We start from the raw sequence: 25,139 nt of genomic DNA, 5'->3' as shown, positions 1-25,139 counted from the left end.
TAACAACATGAAATGTTGGTTTCCTGTTGGTATTTCCTGGGCAGGCTATCTGTCCTCAGGTTGCTGTTGTCAATGATCTGATTCGTCTCTTCTGTGCCCTTAAATAATGCCTTTTTATCACATCCTACTCTCTCACTACTCATTTCAGGTCTGTTAAGTACCACCTGCTATCTACTCATCTCTCATGTAAAGAAACTCTTTGTGTTAGTGCCTTGCTGTTCCTTGAGGCAGAACCTATTGAGTGAGTCTGGCTTCTGGCAGCAGCCACTCCAACGTGGGTATTCATGAGATTTCTGCCAAAAACCATGAAACCACCAAGGACAGTGACTGGCCTGGGTAGGTTCAGTCAAACATCTCACTGTAGCTATTTGTTGTGTTCTTTGATTAGGTCAATTACCCCTAAAGCCTCCAGCTCTGAGGGATGACATCCACGCTGGGTGATGCTGTCCCAGGAGGGCTTGAAGGCCAGAAGTGTGTGTGTGGGTCATACATTTGCACCCAGTCAATGTGCAGCATCTGTACCAGTGTGGCTGCACCTGTCCCTGTGGGCACATCTGCAGGGTGTGCGCCTTCTGATAACAAGTGCAGTTAAATGGGAATACAGGTCCTTACATATAAACACCTTTTTAAAGCTGATGTTTTATAGACATTTTATAGAGAAATGGCTCAGCTTTAACCGCTAAAGCTTCACAAATACAAAAATGTGAGTAGAACAGCACTGAGTGGGAATTGAGTGAATTAACAAATGGTGATTAAGGATATCCAGCTAAAGATAAGCTGATATTTTTGGGGAAGGGTGGTGTCCTCTGGTTTTGTTGGGGTTCTGATGAAAAGTGTGTGTTATTGTGGAGCAACCCAGCTGATGTGATGTCAGTATGGAAGCCCTTTATTTTCTGTCACTTCTCTCTTTCAAACCATATCTGTCCATCGGTGTGGAAGGGAAAACACATCATAATGCTATAAGGCATGAATTAGAAATGATGGGACAGATAATAGTAGGTGTCACAGAGCTGAGTCAAGGCTGAAAGAGGTGGATAAACAATATAAACACCAGAAGATGTTCCCAACAGCTATTGCCAAAAAAGACATATTTTTACACTGCAGAAAGAGTCAGAAGTATCAGGGGTGGGGAAGCAGGTTGAGATGAAACCTCAAAAGAGACATGTAAAGCCCAGGGCAAGTCAGGTTGTTAAAGGCATGTGTGATAACTTTAATTTAACTAAAAAGCAAGAAGTAGAAAGACACTGTTATCTTGAGTTAAAAAAATCACTTCATAAAGAGAGAAAAATGAGGTTTGCTCATTGCAAAATCTGATATTTTCTGCATCTCAACGGATATTGTAGACCCCATTTATATAAAAGTAAAAAAGTAGTGGTATCACACTTACGTTAATTACTTTCTAATTTTATGGACATTTCATTAGAGTATTTCTGTGGAAGAATTAATCCATTTTAAATAGATGTCTACTGTTTCTTTACCAAGATACTAATGCAATGGCACTGCGGTTCCTATGGAATCTGTGGAAACTTGATTGTAATTTTACCCCTTATTGTTATTAATTGCTTTGTTTGGGGTAATCATAGCTAGGTTTTTGTGCAGGAGTTTGTGAACATTCCTGTAGTTTTGAGGTACATCTTAGTGGTAGTGCTAAACAAGTTGTTTGTGGGTTGTTTTTTTTTTCTTTCTTTCCATCCTTCCTGTCTTTCCTTTGTTTCTTTCTTTCAGGGAGACAGTATCATTATGACACTAAGATGGAAGGAATTAGCAATTCCTCATCAAAAGGGCTACTAAGAAAATTGGAGTAATTTAAAACAGAAATCTATCATAACTGGTGTTCTTCGGTTGCATCACATGGTATAAAGCACCCAAGGATGCCAAGGAGCCAAGAAAGAAATGGAGAGTCATGGCACTGGGTGACCTGTGTCAGAGGCAGGGGATCATTTTCCTTCTGGTGCCCCAAAATATGGATGGCTTTATGGGTACAAATGAAGAGGGCTTTTTAGACTATCATATTTTAACAGCAATATTCAAAATAGGGGTCAGGGAAAGAAGTGAAAGGAAGGGAAGGTCTCAGCTCTGACCTTGTTCTGGGAAGAGAGCAGATTCAGGTTTAGAATAAAGAGAAGAAAATGAAGGTTGTAACTAATAAGCGTTGCCTAGCTCGCTGAGTCAGCTGTGGGGTTTCTCCACCGGACAGTGGCCATGCCTATGCCACCAGCATGGGAAAGGCCCTGGTTAGGACCGAGGTCCTCTCTTCCCCTCTCTCTCAGCTTACTGGCACTGCTGGAACCTTTCCAAAACAAAGGCCAGCTTTCAAGTTACTGGACTAAGGGATTCACATAATTTGCTTCTAAGGCCTTTTCTGGTTTTGAATACCACATTTTTCCCCACCTGTGCCCTCCTCTAGAAAAAAGAAAATGGGGAAGGAAAAGAGTTAGTGGTATGAATTTCATTGCAATGTACTTGGTTTAATATCTCTCAAGCTTTTCAGTCATGTCACCTTGCTTCATTCTATGTTAGCCTCTGTCAGGTTAGTTAGTAGTGTAACAAAAAAGTCTGTGAAAGGATGCTAAGCGGAGCTGACCTGATGGAAATGTGAACCTGTTGCTGCGTACCCATCACTCACTAGGTTTACGGCAAAGACTGCAAATACATCCCATCTGCAGAGTTTTGTGTGGCCATTTTTTAGAGTTGAGCCTCAAATTATCTTCTTGGACCACAAAAGGTTCTGGACAAGAGTGGGTTCAGGGATGATTGGACTCCAGGACCATCATCCCAAGGGAGCGTGTACGCTCAGCCTCAGCTCCTTGAAGGCTATTCTTGCCCAGAAATTTTTGATAGCTGGTGTAGGCCAACGACAGTTAATAGAAGATTACAGGCTGAATTGATTGAATCCACTTGTCATCTTCATGATTTTAAGAAATGAGTGTTGTCAAATTCATATCATCATTAATAGAGCTTCCCCTGACTGGCTTACTGTCCATTCAGGAAGCCTTACATTTTATCTAAGGTGTTTGTGTTGTAGCCGCACAGTTTAAAGCAATTTTGTGTATATTGACCATTCAGAGATAGATCTGCAAGCAGATAGGGAAGCCTAAAGAAGATGAAATACCCAATGAATTTCTCTTCATACATTCTACAGTGTTGGTTTTTTATAGCCCCATTGTGTCTGAAGCAACAAGTCTTTATTCACTTTTGGTTTTTTTTTTTTTATAGGATGCTCTGGGTCTTCTTCTTCCCATGGTCATTCATAGAAAACACCCTCTTGCTGTGATCCCCTCATTAAATAATAAGTGAAAAGTCAATGGTGAAATGAGCCATGAAAACCGAAACTCTGATCTTAGTTTGGAAGCAGTGTCTCTAGGTCAGGTATATAAACACAGCAGCAGCAGAAGCTATCACTTGAACCTTTTTCTGATAAATGCATCTGGGAAGTCTTTCTCAGTGGTGTCATCTGTTGAGGATTTAGGCATGTAATTATTGTTATGTTGGGTGTCTGTTGTAGAAGCAAATCCTTTATGAATCACTAAGAAAACAAGAGTTTGGTTTGTCACCTGCAACTTTCACTCTATCATTTAGGAATGTTTATAGGGAATGTATTTCCTGTGCAATGCAATGGCCCTTGAGCAGCGTGCCGGGCTCTTCTGGTGCCAAGCTGGAAATGTAAAATGTTCCTCTTCTGCCCTGAGCAAAAAAGATTAACAAAATACCTAAAAGTTGATCATGGCAAGATAGAAGCAGTTTTGTGACAACCAATGTTGACAAAAGACAACACAAATTGATTTAGGAGAATTAAAAACCTGGGCAGAAGTTAACATTGAGGTTTGGGTTGGGCAGACTTCTAGAATCTGGGAAGAACATAGCCCAAAACCGTTGTGAAAAAGAGAAATCTAGGAAATGGTAGTTGCTAAAGAAAGACAAGGGACAGGGAGAGTAAGCTGGCAATGGTAAGCAAAAGCAGAAAATGTCAAATTGGAAAGTGTTTGTAAGAACGATAGGTCTGGGTCTTGAGGGGGAGAAACAGTTGAGTCTAGGCCTGGCTAACACACGGTCACTACCTTCCTTAGCTGGCACCTGAGGCAATCCAGAGGGATTTACGTTCAATGCAAAACATGACGCTGCTTTAATCATCAACAGTAAGCTGAGTCTTAGAAGAGTAAACCAGCCTGTAGAGAGTTTCCTCGTGTGTAGGGAGACTACTACCTGTGCCTAGACTAGTTCCTTTATAGCTGGCTACAGAAAATAAAAGAAGCACGGAGAGTTTGTTCTTACTTCTTTGAAACTTACTTATTTAAGCAAGGATGATGGCAACATATCTTAACGTCATCTGTAGTTATTTTTTAATAGACAGTAATTTTTGGTTTTGTCAAAAGCTAGGTACTTAGGTTTTTTGACTTGTGTTTGGGTTCTTTAGGTTTGGGGGGTTTTGAGGGGAGGAAGACAGGTCATCATATTTCCTTGCCCTTTCCAACCTTTCACTGATGTTATAGGCCTGTGCGTGGGAAGCAGTTTCCAATTTTGTTCCTGCAATGGGCTGTAATCGCAGTGAATGCCCTCTGGAGATCAGGCTACCTGGTGCTCTCTGCACATTAGGCAGATAATTGACAATTATCATTTGTGACTTTATATATGCAAAAGAACATAGCTGCAATGAGGATTTCTGGACCCCTTGGAAAAATGTGACTCAAATTGCTAGCATTTGTATTTCTTGTTCATAAAGTGTATTTGAAGTGAATGTGAAGTCAGGAATTACGATCTAAAATTAGCTCATTGGGCCAGTTAAACTTGTTGGTCCCTTGCAGAATGACTAAATGTACTCTCCAGGAGGAGAGAGGAAATTGCGTCTTGCTGAGGACAAGAAAGAAGTGGCCCTGAAGGTTTTTTTTGAGAGGCACAATCAAGAACAGCTTCAGGGAACGGTAATGAATAAAGAGCACTTCGCACAATTATAGCTGCCCCTGCCTCATGCTGGGGACGTTGTGATCACTGCAGTGGCATCCTTTTGTTCAGGAGAGGCTCCTTCCACCACCCTGCACAGCCCCAGTCACCTTCTGATGTCTTGATTTCATCTGTGTGGATTTCCTGCACTGCAACGCCCACACAGATGAGTAGCATGTGGAGTCATTTCACCTCAAGCTGCGTGGTAGAAAAAGCTTCCTCTTGCGTGTGTGTGTCTCTCCTGTGTTTGGTGCTGCGTTGTAGGTTTATCCTGGAAATTTACCTTGGCTCTCAATCCTGTAACCCCTTAGACAAGGAGTCCTTGTGCCAGTGCGCATGTGCTTCCAGCGTGTATTTTCTTGTCCATCTGGTGAGGCAGATTAGTGCCCAGGCTGCTTTTGAAGCTGAACTCTGACCTGCCCACTTTCCAATAAGGATGTAGATTAAGTTGGAGGAAGGGAGCTCAGCTGTGGTGAAGTTCCAGCACAGTCCTACTAGTTATCAGGCATGGGTTTTCCTCAGGCAGCTCTCTTCTTTCTAAGCAAGCATTTTATCCAGGAGGATTTTGAGGACTTTGGATATTTGGGATGTCTCACATCTGCAAGTGTGGAGCATCGGAAGGTCCTGTGCTCTGGGTGAACTGTAACTATAGGGTATGTAAAATAGAGTTGACACAATCATGGACATATCAGACTACCCCCTCCCATATGTGTTAGCCATTGCACACATCTGTTTCTCTGTGAGATACTCCAGGCAGAGGTGGAAGTTCTTAAGCCTAAAAGGAGCTCTTTCGGTGTGCCCGTGAGAGCCAAGCCTTTCAGTAGGTCCTGGCTTAACTTCTTCAGCAAAAAGTGTGGGTGCCTCAAGTCTGTGTTCATATGGTTGTGAAGCTGGAGACACCAGGAATGCCTGGACAACCTCTGCCCAGACAGACTGTCCCGAGTGAAAAGCTTCCACTGGAAAGCCTCCCATATTTCTGTACCTGTTTCAGCACCTTTCAGGACACCAGGAGAAGTTTTCACAGAAGCATCAGACCTCACACAGCCGATGGCACATCCAGAACAACCCATGCATGTCATGTCCAGGTCTCTTGCCCTGGTGTAAAGTAACTGTCCAAGCTCCTCTTCAGTCTTCCAAAAATTTTGTGACAGCACTGTACCCAGTCTCACAGGACAGATGTTCTGGGAATTATTGTAAAAAAAAAGGCTGGGAAACAAAGAACAAGGCTCTTGTAATCTTCTTCAAAGAATGCAAAGAAAATCTTTATCTTCAATAAATGACATTCCTGCTTTTTCCTCAGTCTTTGTTTGACAAATAGTTTTCTATTTACAGCCAGTGCATTTTAATGCCTTCTCCCCCCCATCCTACTGGGTTCCTATTTTCTCCTTCTGACAATGTTACCATATGGTTCTATTATTCAGAGATTCCTAAACATGTATTGCAACAGTCCTGAAAAATAATTAGGTGCTGCTGTGGTGTAAAAACACATCTGTGATCAATGGCTCCCTCTGGAAATTATGGGACAAAATGTCCCCAAGACATTTTTCTATCTTTCTACTTTCTCCCTGCCCTTTTCTGTCCCTCCATGCCCACCCCCCCACCCCAATCCTTATAAAGGGAAGGAAGCCTGTGTGAACAGGTATTTTTATTTTCTTTCTTAAAAGCAATGTAGAGTGTGATTGGTAGATTTTTCTGAGCTGCAGCTAGAGGAAGAAATGTCTGGGGAGGAAAAAGGTGTATATTTAGACTCTATAGATTGAGAATAGTACTTAATTCTGTGGTGATAACCAATGATTTACACCCTTTAATCCAAAAGTCCTTCTGTGCCCTGTGGGGAATACAACATATGTCCAGCAAATTGGTAACCATATGCTTCAGCAAACATGCAGTCCCTTAGTCCTTCCTCTGCTCCATTCCATTGATAGTTCCCTGCTAAAGCAGTCTGGTCTCACAATTTACTCTGCCTTCATTGAAGGTTTTGTCAAGGGAAGGGTTATTTTTGGATTCCTTCTAATATTGCACGTTCTGTGTTTATGAAAGGTTTCAGGCAGTTGTTTTTGCTGGAGGATTTCACAAGTGAATCGATGAGTAAAAGTTTTCTCAGCTCCTGATGGAAGAGGCAGGCATATCTCCCACACAACTTTTTCTCCCAAGAGTGTATTGGGAAAATAAATTAAAATCAGCGTTATCAAGAACAAGTTTCACAGAGGCTTTTCAAAATCATTTTGCTCCTAAACCCTCTGTTTTACCCTACCATGATAGCCCTCTGGTACTGCTGCTGAAACTGCACAGGTACAGTATTTGTCATGACAGGAGGCTTCTTTGTCTCCTTGGCACATCATGAAAAAGAAAGGAAAAGGACACACCGATACATGTTTTTCTGTCCTTGTGGCCACCTTTAAACGGAGATGCTGTAACAGAGCAGGAGCACTGGCTGGAAGGTAAAACTAGATTGTGCAAAGGGGCACCGAGTATGTTAGCCTGCTGCTGCCCTGCTCCAGCAGGAAAGATTATCCCAGATAAGCAACAGCAGGGTAATGTTCAACAAATTAGCTTGACTGATGAACCTTGAACTCTTGTCAGTATTAATGCCTGCGAAGTTAAGCAGACCCAGGCTTTATTATGAGGACTTTTCCTCAGAGGCCAACGCAATATAACCTATTTTTTCTTGCAGATGCCATGTAGGAGGGGCTCTGGGTCTTGTCTGAAGATCCCAACAGGCTTTTACAGATAGATTTTTTTTTTTTTCCTAACCTGAATAAGCCAGTGCATTGACAGTAACTGGAGGTGAGTGGGTTTGGTGGTGCTGTGGGTTGGGGTTTCCTCTGCTAAGCTTTTCGCATAAGGACAATCTTTGCTCTGTGTTTGCACCATGTTGAGGAGTGTGGAGCAGCTCAGCCCATGACCAGTGTTTCTAGACACTGCTGCAACGGTGGTAATCCAGGCAAGCCCTGGACAGTCTTGATTACTCACCTGACAGCATGGTATCTGACAGTTCATATGCCTTCTCCACACTTAGACACTTGTTTCCTCCCAATGCATACCTTCAGCCTCTCCCAAACTCAGACTCAGAAAACCAGTGTGCTGTCAGTGCCTGTCAGTCCTCTGTCAAAGGCTGCTTCTGAGTGAGCACAGTGTTATTAAGGTTTACCAGCCTGCTCATCCTCTCAGCAGCCAGGTGCTACTTGGTCATTTCTTGGAGCTTTTCTCAGTGGGAGGTAAAATAAAAAGTAATCTTCCAGACTGCGGTGGCAGCGGAGTCAGCCTGGTGCCACACAAGGGCCCCACCATAAAGTAAGATTCATGGATTGTAGTTGATGGCTGGGTTGTCCCAGAAGTGCAGAGCCAGGTGTGCCATGGGGGCAGCCTGCCTTCCTGGGTTTGAAAGGTGAGAAGGCCGTCTTCTGTTCACCTGGCCTTCTGACGAAGCCCCTTTAGTACAGCCTGTATCACAGCTGGGTACAGCAATCAAAGGAAGGAGGCACGGGGAGTCACTGCGGTGCCACCAGCCAGAGATGATGGAAGAACCTGGGGTGGTGGCTGCCAGCTGCTGGGCCTGGCAGTCTGGGAGACCCAAGGGGACGCCAATGGGGAGCTAAAGCCTGGAACTGCGCTTTGCTTTAGTGCAGTTTAATGTGCTGAGGAATCGTTTCACAGTTAAAGTCTTGAAGCAATTTGTGAAGCGATATGTGGGAGCAAATTACACACACTCCTCTGACTCCTCTGTTGAGTTCCTCGCTCATCCATTCATTAATGGGCATTTCTTTCAGCCGTAGAGAAAAGCAGTTGCTAAAAAGGGAAAACACACCTTAAATATTTGCTGATATGTATTTGAAAACCATCTGGAATGAGTGGAGTAATTGGTGTCAGATGTGAACTCTCCTGGGATGTTAATGAAGGGATGGGAAATGTTGGTGATCTGGTTTTACGGCTTGTCTGTGGGGTCCCAGTGCTTCCGAGGTACAAGAACAAAGATCAGCCTTTTCTTTGAGCTCCAGCATCTGTTGGAGGGGCCTTAGAGATACAGTTCCCATAAGGAAGAGAGTACTTGTACTGTCACAATATCTAATTTTCTTCCCCTTCTATTCCTAATTTGGCACGGTGCTTGCCTGTCTCCTTCCCCAGGGTACTTGCTTGGTTTCAGTTGCCTAAAGGGTAGACTGGGAGAAAATCAAGGTTTTTATTCTTGCCTCTGCCAGAATATTCTTGTAACCTTGGGCAAACAGGTTTCTATGCAAGACTGAAATAATTTTATACAATGCAGGCAGTTGTTCTCTATTTCAGAGCAGTATGGGGAAGTTTGTTGGGTTCACATTTGTAAGATTCAGACCTGAGCTGAATTTGCCTAGACTGGTTAGGGGAATCTGAGGTTGAGACTTGAGTTCAATCTGTTCAGTTCATTTCTGAGTTCTTCTGGGGGTGCCTGTTCACATTGAATAATCTTCCCAGTAGATAGGCTAAAATATAAAATATCTATGTTTATTCTGGAGGAGTAACACCAATTTATATATATATATATTTATATATATACTTCAGTGGAAAAGCTATTTTTGTTGCAGCAAAGGCTAAAAAAGAGAATATTCCTGGAAAGAGCTGTGCTGTGTTCATTGAATATTACTGTGTGTCTTTGCTTCTCATCTGCTAGCTAGAAAGGGGCACCAAACAAAAGCCTTTTTGTCATGAAAATCACCCACCAAACTCTGCCAACTGTCACTCAGAGAAACAATAAGTTTGAGAGCCAGATGTACCTCCCACCAAAAATGTATGTGAGCTTGAGTTAAAGGATGGAGAAAGAAATTTGCTCTCATAATACTCCACCAAAACAGTGCAAAAGCAGCTCTGCCAGCACTGCTCCTCTGTGCTATCAAGGGAGTTGATGGGACCATCTGGCTTTCTCTGGGTTCAAGTTTTCATGGGCACAGTTCCCATCAACACCACAAAACGGAAATAATTTGTTCCCAGACCTGATTGCAACACAAGTTGTAATTGTGTCCTTGACTGTTACAGTCTAGATTGGGCCATAGGCTAATTTAGGATGAACCAAGAATATAGATGGGAACAAATATGACAGAGGAATGTCATAGGTTGAAACTAAATTTGGCCATAGCTCATAAATGAAAAATTGAAATCGCAAGTCCCCAGACAGGCACAAAGGGGTTTATGATGCTGTTCTTGTTCACATGATGTAGTCTCAAGGTTTAATGCCACCAGGAGTACCTTTCTCTTTCCAGATGTCAGCTGGTACTTTTAGGGGCCAAGGAGTCACTGATGACACTGCATCCCTACACACATATCAGCACACCAGCTTCAAATGTGGGAGCTGAAATGACAGCAAGTGCACTGGATTGATTTGAAGGTGCAGTTGAAAGGGACCATCCAAGAAAGCAGCTGGTTGCTTTAGGTGTATCCTGCAATCATAGAAGTAGTATAATTTGATGCTGATGCGGCAGCCATTTGAGACAGATTTCAGGCTATTCAAATCAGTTATTTGCTCAACAAGCCCAAAATTACAGTGCCATGTGCTTGGTTTGCCTGAATGGACAGGCAAAGGGAGTAACCACCTTTACACACACTGACAGCTACCACACCAGAGCAGGTTTAACAGTGTAGAGCATCAACAGAGGCATCTCCAGTGGCTTTTCAGCATTTACTGGAACAGTGGTAACTTCGAAGCAAGAAAAATATTTCACAATAGAAGAAATTCCCTTTTACCCCTAGGTAAATATGTACACCATAAATAATGCTGTAGGTATTGTGTAATGCTGGGGTATTTTTGTCTCTGGTGGGTGGCATACATTTAGCTCAGGATTCATGCTGTCCAGTAATTTCCAAATACTTTGTTTGGCTTGTCAAATCACAGGTCTCCCTGGGGGGAGGGTACTTCTCTGACCCAGCCTAGTGTCCTGTTGTAGGTGGCAGGGAGATGTGGTACTAGCGTAACTATGCTGATTAGGTGAGTGGGTTGCTTCTGTTTCGTTTTTAAGTAGGAGGGCTGCAAAGCTTCTTGTGACTATACTGCTGTTCTAGTAAGAGGAATTTTTTCTATAACACAATGCTTATTCCCTTCCGCCTCTGCAAACTGTGCCTCTCTGCTGGGTACAGGTGAGACTCCTCCAGTGGTGCTGGGCAGCTGATTAATGCAAAGTATTATCTCCCTGTGTAGGGGTGCCCTGGGTATGTTTTAGGATTCTTAACCATCACAGCATTCAGTTGTACTCTTAACCATACATAGCCAGGGAAGAGTTGCTGATAACATCCCTTTCTCAAGGATTACATTTAGAAGCCGTGTATGTGGGCTGCAGCTTTGACTGCATCATCTTATTCGTTCCATTACCCATAGATATCAGATATATTCAAATCCTCTCCTACTTTCCAAAAAAAAACGTTGATCAAAACAGTTCTCTGAGTCTGAGCTGGCCATTGCCCAAAAATATTATATAAGAGCTGTAGGGCTACTGACAAAAACTGCAGAGCATCTCCATCGAGTCCATAACAAGCTACAGACTTATATTTCCTCCTTTTCTCTCTCTGTAACTCCTCTTTGATTTCTTGATTTTCCCCCACGATGGAGCAATAATATACTACTCTTTACAAAGCCAAAACACTGCTTGTGTTCGACTAGCACAGAAAGCTGCAAACCAGGCTTTCAAAAGGTAATAATGCTTTAGTGCAGCTACATACACAACAAAAATTGTTTGAGGGAAGCAAGATGCCAGAATTAGAAATTCAGTGCTGGAAAACAGCATGCATTTCTTGTTGCTGTGATGTTATTATATAGAAAAAGCTGCTGCCAGGCCAAGTCTTCTGTATCTCTCTTTGCTAAACAGAGAGAATCTGCCCAAATATCAGCCCTTCTCTGCATCAGCTCAGTGACTTTCTTAGTAACTTCCAAATAACTGGCTCTAACAGACTTGCTCTGACATAGCCTACTTGTGAGTAAGTGCCTCCTAAATAAACTTCTACCAGATTCATTGGGTGACACCAAATCACTCCTTCATTTACCATGTTGCTACCTCAAGTGATGATTTGGGGAGGTCGGTAAGACCAGGGGAGATTTCCTGGCTCTCTAGGTGTTGCAGACCAGATTGACTCAATGTTCCTGGCAAAATCAGCGTACAGTACTTCTCTTCCATGGCAAGAACTTTGATCACTTTCAGAAGCAACCCCATTTGTGATCCCGTTATCTGGTTTATAACACAGAAGTGATCCACTACCGTTCAGCCTCAAAACATGCTTTTAGAGAGAATTTTGTCTTGCTTATCTTTGTGCTACGCTCAATGACTTCTGACTTCATTGGTTTTGATTTATTTTTTTTAAAGTACATCCTTGTTTTCATTTAGAAAATCCAGATATGAGGAGTCCAGACTTACCGTGGTTAATGCAGGCACAGGTGATGCAGGAGTGACACAGACAAATCTGCAATTCAGCTGTTGCCACCTTTGTGCCTGCTGAAGCAGCTGTATGAAAGTTCATGTAACACTGGGGAGGAAGGAAGGAAGGTTTGTTCTCAGCATTTAGATCTGAAAAACTGGAAATACTGGGTCCTGTCAGTGGTTTCCTCACCAAGTTCTGGCCTGGAGACAGGCCTGGACTAAAGCTTTGAGCCTTTTGCTTTTCCACTGCTTGAGAAAGCACAGATTCCAAATTGCACTAAAATCCTTTCAAATGAAAATGCAAAAAAATCTACAAATCAAAAGGCCAAATTCTTAAATGTGTGATGGGTTATAATGCAAGTAAGTAATATCACGCCATTGTTTTTTGCCAGTCCAGTGAGTCTTCTGGATGGGGTGAACCGGACAACGGGTGAAAGTTGAACTGTTACCTTGTCTCTCTAGAGAGAGGTTTGGCAAAAGCAGTCTCATCCCCATGCTGCAGTGAGGAAATTGTGGCCCTAGGGACAAGCAAAGCTGGCCGTTTCAAGTCACTCTCCCATGACTTGGCGGTTGGGAGCTGCATTTCCACACTGCCAGGAACCGCCTGTGCCCTTTGTACTGGCTGGCGTCTGTGCTGGAGGCTTGGGGGGAAATGTCTGAATGGCGAAGTCTCTGCTGGGAGACATCGTTCCATCAGGGTTGAGGTATCTGCTAAAAGAACACCCCACGTTCAGCTGGTACTTGTGTTGCTGGACAGGGAACCCCATAAGTAGAAGACATCAGGCTCAAGCCTCTAAACTGAGTGCTTACGGTGTTTCTTTATGATTTCAAAATGCAGGAGGAAGTAGCTGTTGTGTTTCCTTTGCAGATTTCCCTTCTAAAGAGGATGAACTGCTCATTTGGGAAGCAAATACATGTCTCGTTTCAACTTGTAGCTTTAAGCTACAGTCTTCTGTGGCCAGTTTCTGGTGACCGGTGAACCAAGGCGGACCAACTTGAGGCTGGTAATTCTTTTCAGAAGTACAGAACACTCACGAGATTATTTGACATTGCTCAGATGAGTGGAATAAGGGTACCACTCCCACCTTCTCCAAAATTAGGCATTCACAAATCCATAATCTCAGAAACTCATTCCTAGGATCGTCAGAGCTTCACATCAGCCCAGCTTTATAGAACTGCCTGCACTGACATCCACCATAGTGTTTGCTATAAAGGAAAAATCTGCTGTCACAGAACTTCTTCCACTAAAATTTAATGGTCTTTACCCACGTGAGGCTAGAAGGAATTGTGTAGTGTACTGATTTGCTTATTTTTTATGTATATTTGTATTTATATATATGTGTGTATATATATAATATTAACCCCCCAGTAATATTGACTTGGTTAATTTTTTAAAGTAAACCATTCCACTTTGGAATTTTTTCTCAATTTGTATCAACGCTGGGGATCCTCAGTGCACACAAAGCAGGTTGGTTTGCAATTCATGAAGCAAATATCTATTTTGATTATTCTGTGTGATGGATGCAGAATGAACTTTCAGTAAAGAAGGTCAGCCTTCAGACTTGTCACCTTACAGGCGGTACTATTATGTTCCTACTGCAGTTCAGTTTCTGGTTTCCTCTGTCATCTTCTAATGTTTCACATGAAAGTTCACCTCTGAGTTAAGCATACTCAGTGGGACACGGGGCATGTACTCTACCTAGCTGTTACGAATTACGTGATTTCTCTAGAGTGCTAGGTGCATGGATTTATGCTTCAGGTTTGCACTGTGGCTGAAAGAAGCAGTCCTGTCCTCCCCTGAACATCTGGCTGCAGCTTCCTGCCACTTCCCTTGTTGGTGCTGGCACTTGGGATGGGGAGAAGGATTAGCTCCTACCTGTCCGAAGACTTTTCAGGATTTTGGTTTTGATCCAGATCAGCCGGCCAGTCTGGCAATGCACCTGACGCTGTGATGACCAGTGCCCACATGGGAGAGCTGGTGGCAATGTACGGCAAGGAGGAAGCGGACTCAGACTGGCTTTAGCTGATCACAAAACCAGATCCTTTAATGAAAGCTACTGGTCCGTGTTAGCACTGGTTCTCCTTCTATGCATGTCACAGCCGTCCTACCTCCAAGTGCTGGCTGGGTTTCATGCTTGGAGTTGTTTGCAAAGTCTTCCCTCTCACTAAGGTCCTGCTTTGGTGTAGGTCAAGCCACGTTATGGAGCTGAACAAAGACTCTAGTCTTCATCTGATTAGATCTATCTGGGGATTTACACTGCACCCTCACCCTAAGGTTTCACTTCTTGCTTCTCATTCAAAGGAACTACGAAACTCAAAACAAAAGTTAGTCAAAGCCACGACAGCTCCCCTGTTAGCTTTTTTCTTTTGGGAGCAGAGGCATATGAAACGCAACCTCCAGGTATCACTAAACTTATTGGCCGACTTAATTCAAGAGGCCTTTGGCAGCCGTGCCGAGGCAAGGTGTACGTCAGGAGCAGAGCTGGCAGTGCGACCTTGGGTGAAGGGTTTGGTGGGGAGAGGTTTGTGCTTTTAGGGACGACGCCTGCGCTGGTTTTCGCGCTCCGGGTGCTGCTGTGTGTTTCTCAGGCAGGCTGGCTAGGTGGCCCTGGGACATCCCTGGGTCCCGAGGGGAGTGGGGCTGCTTGAGAGTCAGGTCGAAGGATTGTTTTAGGGGGAAGGAAGGAAAAAGAACAGCTGACACTGCTTTTCAGTGCAGACGTGACTTCAGAGCTGCAGGGAGAATCTCTGCCATCTGCTGTATCCTCGAAGCACTTGGACCTGGGATGAGGCACCTGTGGCGTTCATGATCATTCAAGGTGTCTGCTGAGCTTGGGTAGGGGTCTGTTAGCATGGCTGTACAGGATGTCCCTTACAGGGTCACCTGATGGGGAATGGCTCTGCTTCTCTTCTTCATGAAAAATGCCAATGAAAGTGAGCAATGTGTCTTTAGGGCGACTGCTGTTTTCTTTGAAGAACCAGGAGGCATGATTTAGTGGAATTGGTAGACTTACCTCACTCCTGACACCCAGGGTGTCTCATAAGCAATGTCTGAACTCTATGATGTTTGCGGACTGATAACTGAGATCAGAAATATTTCTTCTGTGGTTGCTTTTATGAGGAGAGCACTTTTAAGGTTTTCTTACCACCTGGCGGTATGCAAAGCTGTAGTAAGTGTGTAAAGAAGACTCTTCACCTCTATTCTGAGAGTGTCAAATGATTGTTTTAAAATATGTACGTGTATTTTGTGACCTTTGATTGCCTGATGAAAGTCCCAATGCCATCTGGCAGTGGAACTCCAGCACAGGTTATCTACACTGGCCTCAGCCACACAGTGAGGCCCCCATGTAGTTTCTGAGTGCTCCAGCTGCTCTTCTCCATCAGACAGCTTCATGTGAGGCAACATGCTCCATTCAGGATTTTATAAAACCATGCAAAATGTGAGATGGTCTCTAAAGAAGGGTCTTTGCAAGGTGTCTCAGTGTCTTTGCTTGTCACCAGTGATCCCTTCTGGATGCTCTTTCCTGACATGATGCTTGTGCCCAGATACAGATGTGCTGGTTGCACAGCACCACATTGTGAAAGGAATTTGCTTCCTCCCTGAGAGCTGGGTGATGTCTGTAGCCTGCTGTGTGGCTCTCTGGTGATACATCTCTCTCCTGAAGAGTTTGAACTGGTAAATTCACAACATTTTCTTCAAAGTGACTCTGACTAGTATTATTTTGTAGGCTTTTGCCCACTGTGTCCTGCCCCACTGTTTTCCAGCAGCTGTGGGCAGACAGCAGAGCTGCTTCAAACTCCCTCCACCAGAAGCTCTTCCTTATACCTATCTGACATCACCAAGTTCCTGTGGGCAGACACAGCTCTGGGCACTGTTTAGATCAACATCTGAAGAACTCCGAGGCTTGGGCAGCTGCTTGTCTCTGTTAGAAAGCTGACCGAGGGAGGAAGAGGAACAGAAGGCAGTCAATGAGCAGAACTGACTCTGGCCTGGCAGCTCTGCTTGCTTTCAAAAATACCAGAGAGTCTCTAGGGCAAAAGGCAGAATTTCTTTCATTGCTGTTAATAGTCACTAGAGGATTTGCTCAGGACTTGAAGGCCTGCAGCAGTTAACTGTCCATGTCCTAATGCTGGACTCCTAAGAGCACTTTCTAGCACCTGCATCTCTTAGGAGCTGTGTGTCTTCAAAGGCTGAGTAAGTCAGACAGGAGAATAGCTACTTGGGCATGACTAGGAATGGCATGAAAAGCTTAGCAAAAGGAAATGGCATTCCTCGTGGGATATCTGAGGCAGCGTTGCGAAGGAAGTGGTTGAAACCCATAAAACCTGTGTCACTGCAGGCTGGGTTGAGCAAAGCGCTGAGGCAGGGAATGCTCATGGGCTGCTCACAGGACGACCTTCAGGATTACAGTGTCCAAGTCCAGTGGCTGGGATCTTCCTTTTCAGAAGAAAACCGAGTGGAAAGTCCTGCAGCTGAGCAGTCCCATGAAATCCCCACCTTTTCAGTGGCCTAGCGAGACTGGCAAGCGGGGACATTCTTCAGAGTTTGGGTAGAGCTGAAGCCTATCACTAGGTGACCCTTCTGGACCCGTCAGCAGGAATTTCTGCTGCCTCTGCCTCAGTTCAACCCACTCCCACACAGAAGGGTTAGGGTCAATTGTTAACCTCTGCTGGCCCGCACTCCTCCAGGAGGCTGAGAGGCACAGGCTGCTTTGTGTACGAAATTCCCAGTCTCTGAGGGAAAGGCACTGCCCAGACCAACCATTGCAGCTCTCCCACCCCCAGTTATCCCACAGCTTCGTTCCCACGTTGTAGCAGTGAAGAGGAAACAGTGAGCTAGACCAAAGGCATTGCTGTTACTTAGTCACTTCAGCCACCAACCTCCTCCTTCCAGACTTTTGTGGAAAGGTGGATTTTTCTGTAAGTCTCAGCTTTTTGATTCTAGCCTGGCAGATAGGGAAGCACGTGGGCTGTGGGACCTGTCTTTTGGGTGGGTGTGCTCTTTCATCTGTGGGTCAGTTGTTGCTTCTAAAATCAGTGCACACAATGAACCAGACAAGGTGGTTTTTTTCCTTAGGGAAGGGAAGTTTACCAGAATAATTATACTTTATGTTACACCCATATTTCCAGCCTATATGAACATTCTTATTTCGAAAGAAGTGTGTCCAAACAGAGCGTGTTCTTAGCAGTATGATTATGCTAGTAAATTTTGAGTGGAGAGCAGCCTTCAGACACAGGTGTTATTTTATAGGGTTAAAAGTATTGTTACAGACAACCATGACCTTCTGATTGCTAGCAGTCTTCTGTTGACTTATGCTGTAACTTACTTTCACAATTTCATTTTTTCAAACTCTTTCAGAATCATCTTTAATTATTTCAGGACCTGAGATCCGTTTTCTCTGCCTCTCCCTCACATCTGAAATGCATAGTTTTCTTTTACAGGCTGAATTTGATGACAGTCGCAAGTGCAGTGTGAAAACCTGGCAGTTCTGAAAAGCAAGTGCAGAATTTCATTACACACAAGCCCCTTCAGACAGGGTTTGTACAACATGTGGATCTCCCCACAAGCCCGGCAGCAGTACACTTAACAATTTAGGCTCAGCATTGTTGTCAATATCTTTTGCAGATGGCAACAGCTTGTGCCATGTGAGAGGGAAGGGAAATTTCCTAGCAGAATACCCTTATGTACAAGCTTAATAGAGACACCTTTAGGAGGACTCCGTCATTAATTAGAATCACAATTCCCCCCAGGATATTGATGCAGGCTGTGCTTGCAATGTATGCAAAACCATGACTCTCAGAAATATGTTTGGCAGAGCAAACAAGAGACATACAGCATCCTGAAAACCTCCACCTGAGGAAAAGTCGGTGTTGGTTTCCTTGAAGTGCTTATGAACATCAGCAGCCAGCAGCCAGGAAACCTTAGAAAGGGAAGAGCAATAATGTAACAGATCATTATCTGTGTTCCATTATGGACATAAAGCCCGTTTAGCTGGGCAGCACACGCACGAATTAGTACCTAGCGGCCCCAGTCAAGAGTATGTCTGCACAGTCACGTTCCCTCGCCAAGGCTTAAGAGATGGTCCTTGCTAATGCATCTAAATGGCTTTGGAGCCCAGCAGGCCCCAGCTCTCCAGCCAGGCTGAGCTGTCTGCACCTGACCATGGAGGTGCTCCCTCTGATATGGGACAGGTGGTGCTGGCATCTGTGTGCAGGCGCAGGCTGCGATGGCTGCAACCCGAAAAGACCAGCGAAGGATCTTTTTTCTTTTTGAGAGGCTTGCGTGTTGCCTCGCAGTTGTCTCATTTCTCATCCATCCCCCTCAGTGAATGTGCAGCCCTGGGCTGCACGTCCAACTGGTTCCCAGTATTGTGCCCATGCAACTGTATCATCCTTGGTATATTTTTAGTGAGGGGAGAGGCAGCTCATAGCAAACCTGTAGCGTTAGTTGTCTGCTGCTAAAAATCTTGTGAAACAGAGATCTAAAAAAAGGTTCAGTTACCAGCTTGTTTACATTTTTTCCAGCTATGTTCACTGGCCCCAAGGAAAGTGTGTTGCTTCTCTCCAAAATCTGGCTTCCCAAAGGGCAAAAGAAGAGCTCCACTCCTCTAGATGGCATCCACCAAAGCATACATCAAAGAAAGGAGCTTTTTAAGGGAGCCAGTACGAAACACTGAGCATAATTATTTAAATCTTACCCCATTCTGTGGCTCCTGTGGCCTGGGAGGAGGCTGCTGGGCTTCATGATGCTTGAAGGTCCGTGCTGGTGCCTTTTCTTTTGAAGGCTGAACAAGAAGCATTTCTTCCCAGCAGAGCCAGAAGTGACTCCAGTAAGCAGCTGTTGCACACTGGGCTCTTCTCAAGAGGGGAGATGCCTTTCTAGAGCTCTGCCTCATCTGCCCAAGGGTTCTCCTAACCATCAGACTAGAGTCTGCTTTGTGGAAGAAGGAGGTGTGTGAGAGGTGCTCTTGATCCATCTTGTTGGAAGTGTGTCACACTGCATAAACTAATTCACTGCTGAGCCAGAGATGGGCTTCTGCAGCCCGGTGGCTCAGAGGCTTATGTGAGGGACAGAGGTGCTGGTTTCACTGATTGCTACAGGCCCTTAGACAGGGCTGGGAGGACTGGTGGGGCTGGAAAAAAAAGAAAAAGATTTTAACCCAAGTCCATATTGCAAATCCTGGGATTCTTGTATTTGGCTCAGTTGTGTCTCTGCAAATGTAGAGATGGGCTCAAAACGAAAGACAAGAAGAGTTGTGAGGGGAGCCCAACACCTCAACAATGGAAAATGACAATAAACAATAGTTATTTCTTCCCTGTTACAGGTTTTGCAGGATGTCCTAATTACCTTGACATTATTAGTACGGAAGTTGTGCTCTATCCACCCACTAAGTACAGGAAACATGCCCAGTGCGTAATTCTATCCCTCAACTTGCATGCCTCTGATGGGCTGGAGTCTGAAAGGAAACTGAATAGCCTGGAAAGGTTAACCAGAGACAGAAAGAAATTAACCCTTTCATTTTCACTCACTGCCCATTATTTTTGGAAAGTAGAGTTGGTGGGTGGAGCATGGGGTGGTGCCATAGAGAGGTTGTTTACTTCCAGGCTTAGAGAAGTCTGGGAGCATTAGACCCGATGGTTTCAAGCAATCACAAGGATGCTGTTGTGCAGCTTACATCCTTCAGATATACCCAGTAAGCATGTGGAAATTTATTACGGGCAAATAATAGGAGCAAAGAGTTTGTAAGCTAATACATGACATATAACACATTAAAGAGGAAGAGCTACAGAAGAGGGGGCCATGTCATACAGCTTCAAGCTTGTCTCTATTTCCTAAATATGTAAATTTGCAAGAAATTTTAACTCAGAAGAGGCCTTGCCATTGTGGGCTGATTGTTTCCTCTCTATGCCCTGACTGGAGTGGGTGTTCAGCAGAGCAGCAGCTTGTGGAGCGGGGATGCTCTTCAGGCTATGCTGAAGGGATATGCACAAACCCAGCCGGGGTTCAGTGTGTGAGATACGCAGGGGTATTTGCACATTGAAAGGGTGGTGGAGTCTGTAGAGCTGGTCAAAGAGCAAACACAGATGGAGAAGGGAATATGGAGTGGCACAGTTCAAGAAGAGATTACTTGTATAGGTGTGGGTGTGATGTCTGAGTTTGGGAAAAAGAAGCAATAGGAACATATTCGGCAAGGCAAGGGAGGCCACAGACAGTCAAAAGCAAGAAGACGAAGTTAAACACAAAGGTTGAGAGCACTTGTGTGCATTTCAAATGCTGCTCTAATTTGTATCTATAGGACAACAAGGATTAAATGGAGATAATCCCTTTGCAATGGTTTAATCAGTATAGGTGAGTCAGTTCGCATCAGGATTGTATAAGTGTCGAAATAATTGTTTAAGTAAGTCATAGCAAAGGGATGGGAAGAAGTACTCAAGAGCGGAGCAAGATACACTCAGAAATGTTTATTCTTTGTTACAGCCATTTGGCAAGAGATAAAGACCAAGTCAGAATAATGTTGCACTGTCTTATTTGCACACAAAGTACATGCACACAAGAGTCTCTGCACAGTAAGAAAAGAATTGGCCACGTTTCTACTAACAGAGTGAAAAAGAGCTTTGCTTTTCACTGTGCATCCATCCTTTATCATCTGTGAAGGAATAGACAGTTTTATAAATTCGGTGTAAATGAAGCGTCTTCTAAAAAGGTGTTGCAGTGCTTTGAAGCTGTCCATCCCTGAGAGGTCTGCAGGGGCAGGGGTGCTTTTCATGTTTCATTCTGAGGAGTGCCGTAGAAGGTACCTGCTACACAGGAGGCTTGACTTTTGCTGTCATTTGTTCTGTGTGTTTCCCGTTCAGATATAAAAGTCATTCTGCTTGAAATTACCCATCTGGTCTTTGTGATTCAGGACAAAGCCACAAAAAAATCAAGACAGATTCTCCTGCCCTCCCTATTCAATACTGTGTACTTGAAAATTAAAGTCAGCACTGCAAGCAGATTTTTACTTGCACTTAAACACTTCCCTGAAATGTTTGTTGTAGCAAAGTAAGAAGTGAGGGAGGAGGAAAATGCAAATGCCCCAAAGCAGTATGAATCCTTAGAACTTCAGGTCTGAAGAAGTTACATTTGAGGCTTAGAGCTTTTCTCAGGAGCAATTTCACAAAACTAGACATTAGGTTTACGCGAAATGCTCACTTTGAAACCACGACTTGGATGACTTCTGGTGTTATGCTTTGTGGGTGGCTTCTTTGTTTATTTGTTTCTTAAGAAAAACATAGAAATTTCTCTTCATCCCACTTGAAAAGTCTCATGTTGGAAAACTCAGAACTTGATAGAAAAAAGTAACATTTATGAGCTTCTTGAATTCCCTCTGTTATGTTTTCTGTACCTCTGCTGATAATGCAAGTAAGGATGCTTAGAAAAGGGGAAGAAGGGGACAACTTGGTTATATCCTTCTCCAACTTTTAAAAATCTCATCCTGTGTGTTGTTTCGAGAAACCTGCAGACTAAGCACCTCCAGATGATTCAACTGACAAATTTATTTCTGTTTCCAAACTTGTTACTAAGGAAAGAAAAATGCAGTTTTCTGCTTGCAATTTTTTTTTAAGGACAACTGACTTATGCATTTCATAACATTTTTATTTTCATTTGGGATTAATTGCTTCTGTCATCAGGTGGTCAGCAGAACCAGAATAACAGGCTCCTTTCTGCCAGTTCCTTTTGCTAATTTGACAGAAAGAGCTGCTGGGACTGTGTCCTGGAGAAGCACAGGTCACGTTTGTTTTCATGCCTCTCCCTTCCAGCAACATGGGAATCATAGGAACGAGTGCTGAGGAAGTGGTGTGAGGAGGTGACACAGTGGCTTTTTGATGGCATTGTGTGAGTGCCCTGGGATCATCCTCTAATTGATACCTCTGGGCTGGCGAGGATGATGGGATGCAGGAACAGGAGCACGAAGGAGGAATGCAGGAGGTTTTGAAGGCTGATAATGCTTCTGAGAAGCCTGGAGAGCAGGCCTAGTAAGTTTCAACCAGAGACCAGGGAAATAATATTTTAAAGCCAAGCAAACAACGAACTGACCCAGGAAGGATAATTAGCAAAACTGAACAAGAGCAAGGTGCGCTGAGGCCCAGCTCATACTATGTTTTAAGAGAGACTGGCTTAAACTTCTCTTTTTCAATGTGTGTTTTTGTTCTCTGCTCTTGGCCCTCTTTATTGTGGGGCCTCTTATTGATGCTAGATCTGAACACAATTTAGTTAGGACATTTTAGCACAGACCAAATGAAATTTCCCAATTCCCAAATAAGCATTGCTGTAACATTTACAGCATCAAAGTAAATTGTTACTTTATTTGAGCTTCCTCTGTGTTTCCCTGGAACCCAGCAAGGGGAAGGAGCTTTTTTATGCTGTGGGGATGACAAAAAAAAGAAAAAAGTTAACTTTCCAGTAAAGCCACAGAGTGTCAAATCAGTCCAATTTGTTATTAGTCACCTCAGGACCAGATCAGCCAGTAGCTGTTTTGGGAATCCATGAGGGATTTTTTCCAGCTCACTCTCCCCTGTGGTGGTTAAGTCACAGCTTGCTCGTGGCCAGCTGATGGCTGGACACAGCCTGGGCTCCGTTCTGGCTTCTCAAAGCCTGACACGTAAACAAGAACTACGAAGTTTCATTAACTCCTTACCAAAACTATATCTTCCCATCCCTTTTCATAGCTGCCAAGCACTTGACAAGATTGGGAAAAACCAAACCAAGCCTTGAGATACGTGTTGGTTTATTTACTAGCAATTTACTTCCTAGGAAGAAGCACTTACAGGCATGCAGAGAGGGCATGCTGCTTCTCCTGCGTTGGGGGCGGGGTGGGGGGAAGCGGATTCCCCATCACTGATTTTCTCTTTCTCACTGCAAAGTCCTGCCTTATGTCATGGCCTCACCCTGCGGACCTCTGAAGGACCAGATCCTGCAAACGGTGGAGAATCCCATTAAATCAATATGTGTAAAAGCCTGGCCCTGGCTATCATGCAGAGTTGGGGGCAGAGGGTGGCATGTGACAGTGAGAAAACTGTTTTCTCTCTCTCTGTCCGCTGGAGGCTGGACCACAGAGCATCAGGTTGGTCTGCATTGCAGCCCAGCAGCTGATGGGTGCATGGGGCTGCACTGTTTTGGGCTGATTTGGGTTAAACTGAGCAGTGTAGAAACAAAAGCCATTGCGTCCCAGCAGACTGCAATCCCTCACCTGACGTATCCCCTCCCTTGTGATGAACACTCCGTACCCACCCCACTGCAGCCAGGCTGTCACCTTGGCCAGCCTGCCCACTTATGTCCTTCACCTTGCTGATAGTGGAGCTAACTATGTGCTCCTAATATTCTCATATTCCTGCCTCCTCCCCTAACAGCTTTTCCTTTGTCGTCATCGTTTTCCCCACTCACTCTTCACCCTAGTCCCAGCCCTCTGTTTACCAATATTCTGCTATTATTAGGTGGCCCAGAAGTGCACACATGATATAGCACTGGTACCATGAGAGCTACAGGGCACATTTTTCTGTATTATTGACATGCTTCCCCTCTCTGCTATGAAAACATACTAAACCATCACCTTCCCATTCTCTGGTGCTTCCAACCTGTAATGCTGACAGGGCAGAAAAATTGTCTTTCACCCCGCTTTTGACCAGTACCCTTTTCTCTGCCATTAGGAGAGATGGTGCTGGCTTAACAGGGAGGGTGATGGAAGCAGAAGTGGATTCTCACACCTGATTTACGTCCTCTGTGGTGGACAGACTCAGAGCAGGCTGATCTGCCTTCTCAGTACAGTGGTCCCAAAGCAGACAACTAGAAATAATTGTGTTTGTGCTTGCATAGCATGTTGCACTGGCTGCCCTAAAGGTGGTCTAATCCTGTAGGGCTCAGGAGTGTGGAGGACAGTTGAGAAGCCTTGATTGGATTGTCACAGAGGTAGAGGTATTTTCAGTAATAGTAGTACTTTTTTTTTTTTTTTTTAGTAAAAGCCTAACATAACCAGCTTTCTTACTAGTGGTATTAAGGACAGCTGAGATCAGAATAATTATTTTTAAGTAGATGGTCACTTTTATGTCTGAGCATGGTTCCCTCACCACTTGTGTTTCACCCACTCTACTGAATTTTGCTCTTGACTTCTCACACAGTTTGGGCTAGCGGTGCTGGGACTGTTGTTTAGGCAGGTTAATTGCTAAAATCTCCCCTTGCAGCCTTATCTAGCTGGGAGGGTTACTCTCATGCATAAGCTTGGCCACTGGAAGCGGGGCTGGAGGCTGAGGCTTCGGTGCCTGTGCAGGCATCACCAACCTGGTTGTTTTTTCATATGCCTTTCTGATCCTATTCTATTCCAAACTATGCCTATAGGAAAGTATTTGCACTTGGGGCTTTCCTCAGTTAGGGGTGTTTCACAGAGCTGGTCATACCTTTTCTTCAATTTAAAAGCAGAAAATAGCTTTTCAGTTGAAAAGTCCTTGGATGTAGCTCCAGGAAGAGGCTTGACAGAGCTTCGCAGACTTTATAGTACGTTTCTCAGCAAGATGTAAATCTTTCTTTCTTGTTGCTGTTAGACTCCTGCCATAACCACACAGGCAGTTGCCTCTGGTGTAGGACTGTTCTGCCCCATGCCAGCACTAGTCCTGGTGCAGCCCTGTGGCCGTGGACACACAGGGTACTGCTGAAGGAAGGAGCCAGGCAGACACTCCCTGTCTTGCTTCAGCTTGGACATCTGCAGTTTCAAGCAGCCGTTCCCTCAACGTAGCCCGAAGGTCTCACTCTTGCCATGGTGCAAGGCATTTTAGTGGCTACCCATCACCAGAGAG

At 44.3% G+C, this 25,139-nt stretch overlaps 1 long non-coding RNA gene across 12 annotated transcripts in view; it reads left to right on the top strand.

The window, feature by feature from the left end:
• The window catches only part of LOC114017175 (uncharacterized), a 50,401-nt gene that overhangs the window by 6,848 nt on the left and 18,414 nt on the right, over nucleotides 1-25,139 (top strand). For 3 of the 12 annotated variants that reach the window (XR_008733973.1, XR_008733972.1, XR_008733970.1), the window contains exon 2: nucleotides 7,613-7,725. The exons of the other annotated variants lie outside the window; for them this stretch is intronic. This is a non-coding gene — a long non-coding RNA (uncharacterized LOC114017175). The remainder of the gene's footprint in view (nucleotides 1-7,612; nucleotides 7,726-25,139) is intronic. 12 annotated transcript variants of the gene reach the window in all.

Source organism: Falco cherrug, chromosome 9, assembly GCF_023634085.1.
Source record: "Falco cherrug isolate bFalChe1 chromosome 9, bFalChe1.pri, whole genome shotgun sequence".
Lineage (NCBI taxonomy): Eukaryota > Metazoa > Chordata > Aves > Falconiformes > Falconidae > Falco > Falco cherrug.
This window is presented reverse-complemented; position numbering and strand designations above follow the sequence as displayed.